A 7,395-nucleotide genomic window follows, 5' to 3' on the forward strand; every position below is an offset into this window, starting at 1 on the left:
GAATGAATCTCTGTGAGAAGGAGCCATTTTTAGTATCTTCAAGCAGCTTGTGTATTACGCTACCAAGCCATCTGTCCACCCGTAGCATAAATAACTAAATATGAATTATAAGATTATCCTATGAAATTGAACAACGCTTTTCATTACATGTCATGTACATGTTACACCTACCATGTTCTAAGAACTTTGAAACATCTACAAGACAAGAAACATACAGAAAGTTTGTGCAGTAGATTATCAATGAAGGAAATTTCAGAAAACTGAAAATAGCATACCAAATGAGTCAAATGTGTTTTCTCCTTGACTTGGTAGTATTTTGGGATGGCATGCATCCAAATAACAGCTGGAAGTTGTGTTTCTTAACTCTAGATTGTTTAATTAACCTAAATTAATGACTTAATGTGAAACACATATGTGTTCACTAGGCCTCTTCCTTTATTCCTTGGTAGTATGTGCATATATATGTTTATATATGTATATATCACATGCATACATAAACAATATACACATACATAATAGTACAGAGACACAGACAGATAGTATTTTATAGGTAATACAATATGCATAAACTACATATAGCACATATAAGTAATACAATATATATTACAGTGCACTACATGATGTATGTAGATATATCTACTAACACAGTCCCAAAGAACAAAGATATTTATGTAGACAACTGTTCATTGGTTAATATTAAAAATGCCCCTGTGATATGCTAGTCATTTGTTATTAATCATGTAGTCACAGGAATGAAATCATCATGTTTTTTCTCCAGACACTTAATTACAATTTTTTAAAGCTAAAACTACTTTTTAACAATTTTAGATTCACAGAAATAATTATGGGAAGGAATGGAGATTTCCCATGTATTCCTTGTCCTGACACATGCACAGACAGCCTCGCCCATTATCAATATGCCCCCCCAGAGTGGTACATGTGTTACCCCGATGTCTCTACACTAACATATCACAGTCACCCGAAACCCATAGGTTGCATTCAGTCTCACTCTTGGTGTTCTATACTCTGTGGGTTTGGACCAATGTACAGTGACCTGTATCCATCATTAGGATGTCATGCAGAGTATTTTCACTGCCCTAAGAATCCTCTGTGTTCTGCCTATCCATCCCTTCCTCTCCTCCAACCACTGGCAACAACTGAACATTTTCCTTCCTCCATAAGTTTGCTTTTTCCAGAATGTCATATAGTTGGAATCATACAGTATGTGGAGTTTTCGGATTGGCATCTTTAACTTAGTAATATGCGCTTAAGTTTCCTCCATATCTTTTCATGGCTGACAGCTCATTTCTTCTTAGCACCGAATAATACTCTATTGTCTCTATGTACTACAGTTTATGTATCCAATCACCTACCAAAGGACATCTTGGTTGCTTCCAAGTTTTAGCAATTATGAATAAAGCTGCTATAAACATCCATATGCAAGCTTTTGTGTGGACATAAGTTTGAAGCTCCTTCGGGTAAATACCAAGAAGCATGATTGTTGGATCATATGGTAAAGAGTATTTTTAATTTTATAAGAAACTACTAAACTGTCTTCTGAATCAACTGTACCATTTTTCATTCCCACCAGCAATTTATGAGACTCATGCACAGAAACGTAAAAAAAAATTAAAAAGAATCATTAATATATTCAAAAAGGTAAGTGAAGATATTTGTTAAATGAAACTTTAAATAAACAGACTGCTATAAAAGAGGAATGCTCATATAAGAAAGAGCTCTTATAAATTACTATGACAGCAGAAATATAAGACTCAACATAAGTGTACATAGTAGAACAAAAGATAAAGAAATAGAAAAGTAACATAAAAAGATAAGAAAATTTAAAGTCCAGGGCAAGAGGCTCAATATCAGTGTACCTGGAGTTCTGCAAAAAGAACATAGAAAGGAAGGGAGAAAATAATAAAATTCAAGAAATTTCCCAGAACTTAAGTTTTGAGATTGTACAGGTTCACTGGGTGACCAGCATAATGTACACCAATATACTGGCACTGACAATAAACACTATAATTTCATCATGAAATTTTATAACACTGGAAATTGAAAGAAGATGCCCCAAACCTCCTTATGGAGAATGGAACAGACTTTCCAATAAACTAGGTAATCAGAACAGCGTCTGAATTCTCAACAGCCACGTTAGATGACGAAGCCAAGACACCTTATAAATTATGAAAATAAAAGGTTTTCTAAGCATAATTCAGGAGCTGGATGAACTAAAGTGTAAGGGACAAGAATGCCTTCTATAGACATGCTGTATCTTAAAAAGAAAAAAGCACTCATCATGAGATCATTCTCCAAAATTTCCTAGAAAATGGGATTCTCCAAAAAGGAATAATTTAAGAAAGGAGAAGACAAGGAATCCAGGGAACAAAGGGAGAAAAATGGAATCAGTCCCCAGGAAATCATAATGAAACACCCAGGACCACAGTCTAGGGAACAGCAGTCTAGTGAGTCTGGATGGGAGCATGGGCAGGCTTCAAGGAAGCTGCTTCTTCAGTAAGACATGCAGATTTTCTGATGCCTTCTTCCTGGTTCAAAAATACATACACAACCAGGGGGAGAATGAGCAGTTGTATTTCTGATAAGTTCATAGGGAGCTAAGCAAATAAATGGCAAAAAATGAATTCCAGAAAAACAAAAGTATGGCAGAAAGGAAAAGTAGTCATTACCTTGCTCAGCTGAGAATAGCATTTGCATAGTCGGATAATGTAAATGCTAAATCTCAATGCAAAGAAATTGATGGTATAACTGTACACTTGGTGGCCAGAAAGATGAGAAATCTGAGTGTGTGTGTGTGTGTGTGTGTGCGTGTGTGTGTGTACTCATGTAAACACAGCAGGTGGGAGAAAGAAAAGTAAAAGGTAAAATGCTAATATTCTTTAGATGAAAGTCAATAAATAGTGTTAAAAAATGAAAACATGGTAGTATACATATATTATTTAGAAATAAAAGCATAATAACTGAAAGAATGAATTAAGTGGATTGAAAGTAGTTACTCTGAAAAGTGGGAAATAATTTAGGGAATAGGGTGAAGGGTCAGTTATTTTTCATAAGATGTCTTGTAGAACAATTATATGCACATACTTTATGAAGTTGTCCATATACATCAAGACTTTAAAATATATCTATATCTCTCGATAAAAACAAAAATGAATTTTAAATGAGCTAAATAAAAAAAATAACATTAGTTACCTAAAGCCCAAAAGGAGATATGACTTCAATGAATACTTTGATTTAAATAGCCTAGACTAAGCCCTATTAGCTAGAGATACTGTACTCTAGCATAATACACCCCACAAGGGTGACAAAAATTTCTATACTCATTACTTTTGACCAAAGGTAGCTGTTCAGAATGATGTGTTTAACAAGATTTTGAGCCTGACTGTTGCCAATGCACTCAGTCAACTCAACAGATACAGCACTTCAGCAGCAGTAGCCTCCTCATTCACAAAACCACAGGCACATGCTGGCAACAAGTGTAGGTCGATGTCCACTCCAAAGTACACACTCAGCTTCCATCCTTGTTTCTCATTCATCGGCTCAGGTTGTATTGCATGTGACTGGTCCTTTCATAATAAAAGTCTCTATCCCCACCCCACCCCCCCCATTTTCAGCAGCTGCTGATCAATGTGGCTTCAGGGAAGCAGGACCACAGAAGGGTTCAAATGGTACTTCCTGCTCTCTCGGACCACATGGACCATCCAGCCATGGCTCACACTGCTGTAGAAGCGTCTGTGCATGACAGAATACATCTATCCCAAGGTACACCCGAGATCTGAAAATAAAAAGTAAATGTCCTCCTTGGGTGGGATCCCCTTTATCATGCAATTTGTGAGCTTGCCCACATGAGCTCCGTTCAGGTGCTTGTACATCAGCAGAGTCGCTATTAAAGTGCCATCAAAGCATTTTCGACTCCACAGAATTAATCATGAAATCTGTTCCTGCCAGCTCACTTATCATATTCGAAATATTAATTTAGAGCAAAATTAAATCGGACACCCACCGACAGCAACATTTTGCCCTTCAGAACTTCCCTTCATATTGATTTATTAATGGCTGCCAGAACAGGGTACTAGAACAATTTATTACTTCTTTCTGGATGTTTCTCTATGCTTACAAATAGTCCTTGGGAATGGCAGGTGTTATCTGACAGTCTTCCGACAGGAGCATTTTCCAATTTGCATAACATTTGGGGGAATCTATTGGGACTTAAGGCAGAAGTTTAATTTTAGTGGCAGTGGCAGTGGGAATGATTTGCTTCAAGAAGCTTTCAAGCCGGAATGGTCATTGGACAGCAGTGCAAGTTGGAGATGATATAAAACTCAGTGCATCGCTGCACCCACGCTCCACTGTAACAAGGTGCTGTAAAACGCAGCCAGGAAGCATAGGGTGTCCTTTATGAACTATGTAAATATTCTTTATATGTCTGCTATAAGATCTTAAATACCTGCATCAGCACTTGAATGCCAGGAAAGTTCAAATCATCAACCCTGACGGTACATATTCCGAGCCATAAAAGCAAATAGTCTGATCCTGAACAAAGGCTTTTTCTCCCTGGGCCCTGAAGGAATCACACGGAACACAGTCCTGAGACAATCCTCACAAGGCCCCAATGTGCTGGCCTGTTTCTGCAAATGGTACCACTGACACAGCTCCCAATGACAGGAACCCTCTCTGAGCAACAGGCTTTGCGAGCGCCTACTCCCAGGCATACCATGTTGAATACGACAGGTGAGCTCTCAGGTAATGTCCCCACTCATGCAGAGCTTACATCCTCAGTGAGGCAAGGAGAAGAGTGACAGAAAATAAAAAAGAGCCAATTTTAGATAGTGGCAGGTGCAGTAGAGAAAATAATATTCTGTAAAGCAGGGGATGTCAAACTCATTTTCATGTGGGGCCACATCAGCCTCACGGTTGCCTTCAAAGGGCCGAATGTAATTTCAACTCCTTAACAGTTAGGGAGTAGTTACATTTACACAGCCCTAAAATTACATTTGGCCCTTTGAAGGCAACCGTGAGGCTGATGTGGCCCCCGGTGACAATGAGCTTGACGCCCCTGCTATAAAAGAATAGGAGGCCCCCATGGCAGGGAGAAGGGCTGCATTTCATTTAAGTGCTTAAGGAAAGTAAGTCTCTGTGACCATTTGGGGTGAGAGCATCCGGGTAGAAAAGACAGCTGGCATATACGTTTTTTGTGTTGGAATGAATGAATTTGTGTACTCATGCAACAGAAACTAAAGCCACAGAGATTGGCATATGGGGAAGGAAGAAGAGAGTGCTCATATGTGGTCAGCCTGGTAGGGGTCACACCTGTATGGACCTCGTGTACGTATAATGTGGTTTGTGTGTTAAAAGATCACTCCCCTGTGGGGAGACACTTAAGTTCCTTTAGCTCATGTAAGGCCCACCACGGCACTGTGAGGTCAGTGCTGCGCCCCCGCCACATTTCAGAGAGGTTAGCTAGGGAGCTCAGCTCAGCCAAGGACACAACTAGTTAGGGAAAAAGGGGACATCGCAACTACCCCCAGTGACCTTAACCCCTGTACTTTAAGACCTGACATGAAGTACAAACATGGTACAGTTGTTGGAAGTTGGTTCCAGACCCAAGGCAATCGGTACCCAATGGGAAAAGATTCCTTGGAAGGGGATCTGTTACCCCACCATCCACCAGGGCCCGCAGTTCCGCACACAAACTCAAATCTTAATAAGGGAGTGCCTTCCATCCACTGCTTTTCTGGCTAGATTCTGGGGATGGGACACACCCACTCTCCCTCTCTCCTTGACCTGTGATCACACTGCTGGCTTCTGAACGGGACCAAAATGCAGGAGTGACAGGCTCGCTCCTCGTTACTGTCTGTGAATGTGGTTTGTGTCTTCATTTGCTTGGTCCAGATGTCCCTCATCATTACTCGTCCAGTGTGAGTTCAGCTAGCTGGAGCGTGTCCATTACAGGCAAACAAAAATAAACAGTATGACATTTATATGCTACTCTCTTAAAGCAATTTTTCCCTTTACGATTTTTAATTCTCTCCTGTATTTTATCAGGACTGAATCATGCAGCAAAAATTAGATCAGGCAAAGATTATATGAGACCTGAATAATAAGAATTGCCTCAACATTTATGAATAAATACAGCTCGTGCTAACTAATGTTCAATATTTTGTAACTAGGTAACAATTTTGGGAAAACAAAATTTAACTTTCATTTAAATCGAAATGCTTAACAGATATCACCTATCTATCCACTCATCTTTCTATATCGATCTATCCATCTAAATTTATGACTAAATTGTTAACCCATAAAGATACAAAACAATAGTAAAATGCCAAATTCTAATTAAACTGCAGTTATAACCCAATTTAAATAATGACCTGCCAGAGCCTATCAGCTCTTATATTTAGGCGCTGTGACTATAAGCAAACAAGAAATTTTTTCCTAAACAAGGAAACAGAAGACAAATTCATGCACATAAATTCTCAATCTTTTCCGCATATTAAAGTATCGAAATCCCTGAAATAGACAAGAAGATAAATAAAAGGAAGAGAGAAGGAAATCACAAATCTCAGCCAGGAAATTAACTGTGCTAAGAATGTAGACCTAGGAATTAGAAGGCATTGTTCTAGCTCTGAGTTGTCACATGAGACATTTAACCACACTGAGCCTTGTTCTCCCCATTACATGGGGCTAATAGTTTCACTTAGGACCTGCTCTATTTCGTTACTATTTAAATAAACTTTAGTCTTATCTCTCTCAATCTCCTTGTCTCCCAGCTTGCTGGTGGCCATCTAGTATCCATGAAAAGAGGTGCCAAAAACTCAACCGTCAAGATAAATCATATATTACTGGAATATTTTTTTAAATCAAAGCTAATGCAAAATCTGCGGTGACAAAAATGTCAAAAGTTTAAAATTTAAAAAGACAGGACTGGTGTTACCTGTTGTTCATTTTGCCTTAGGCTCCAGCATGGCAGTGTGCTTTTTTTATTCTCTACATTGATTTCTTAAAAACGTTGTACTTAAGCTTTGCACAGTGGCAATATTGTAGCCAATGAGGTTTATCCAAGGTGCAATTATTGCTCATTGAAGGATGTCGTACGTACGTATCCGTCACCCTGACTACTGACATTTTGGTCATCGTCAAATGTGGTGTGTTAGGCAACTGCTTCCCTTCCCGACCCCTCGCTCACCTCACTCTGGCCTGTCTTATTTACCAACTACTTCCCGAGGAACTCTGAAGACACTCGTTTGTATTAGGGATGCAGATTTAAAGAATAACAGAGAGAAACCACTAAGATTAAGTGTGAAAACAGAAAATGTTGCAAAACCCTGTCTATGGGGCTGTTGTGTTTGCCTCTATAACTGCTCTCAGTTTCTGGGA

At 39.0% G+C, this 7,395-nt stretch overlaps 1 pseudogene; it reads left to right on the top strand.

Moving 5' to 3' along the window:
- The first annotated feature begins 7,036 nt into the window (after positions 1-7,036).
- On the top strand, positions 7,037-7,103 carry LOC119065816 (uncharacterized; annotated as a pseudogene).
- The last annotated feature ends 292 nt before the right edge of the window (positions 7,104-7,395 follow it).

Source organism: Artibeus jamaicensis, unplaced genomic scaffold (genome assembly GCF_021234435.1).
Source record: "Artibeus jamaicensis isolate MK-2021 breed Jamaican fruit bat unplaced genomic scaffold, CSHL_Jam_final contig_432, whole genome shotgun sequence".
NCBI classification, from domain to species: domain Eukaryota; kingdom Metazoa; phylum Chordata; class Mammalia; order Chiroptera; family Phyllostomidae; genus Artibeus; species Artibeus jamaicensis.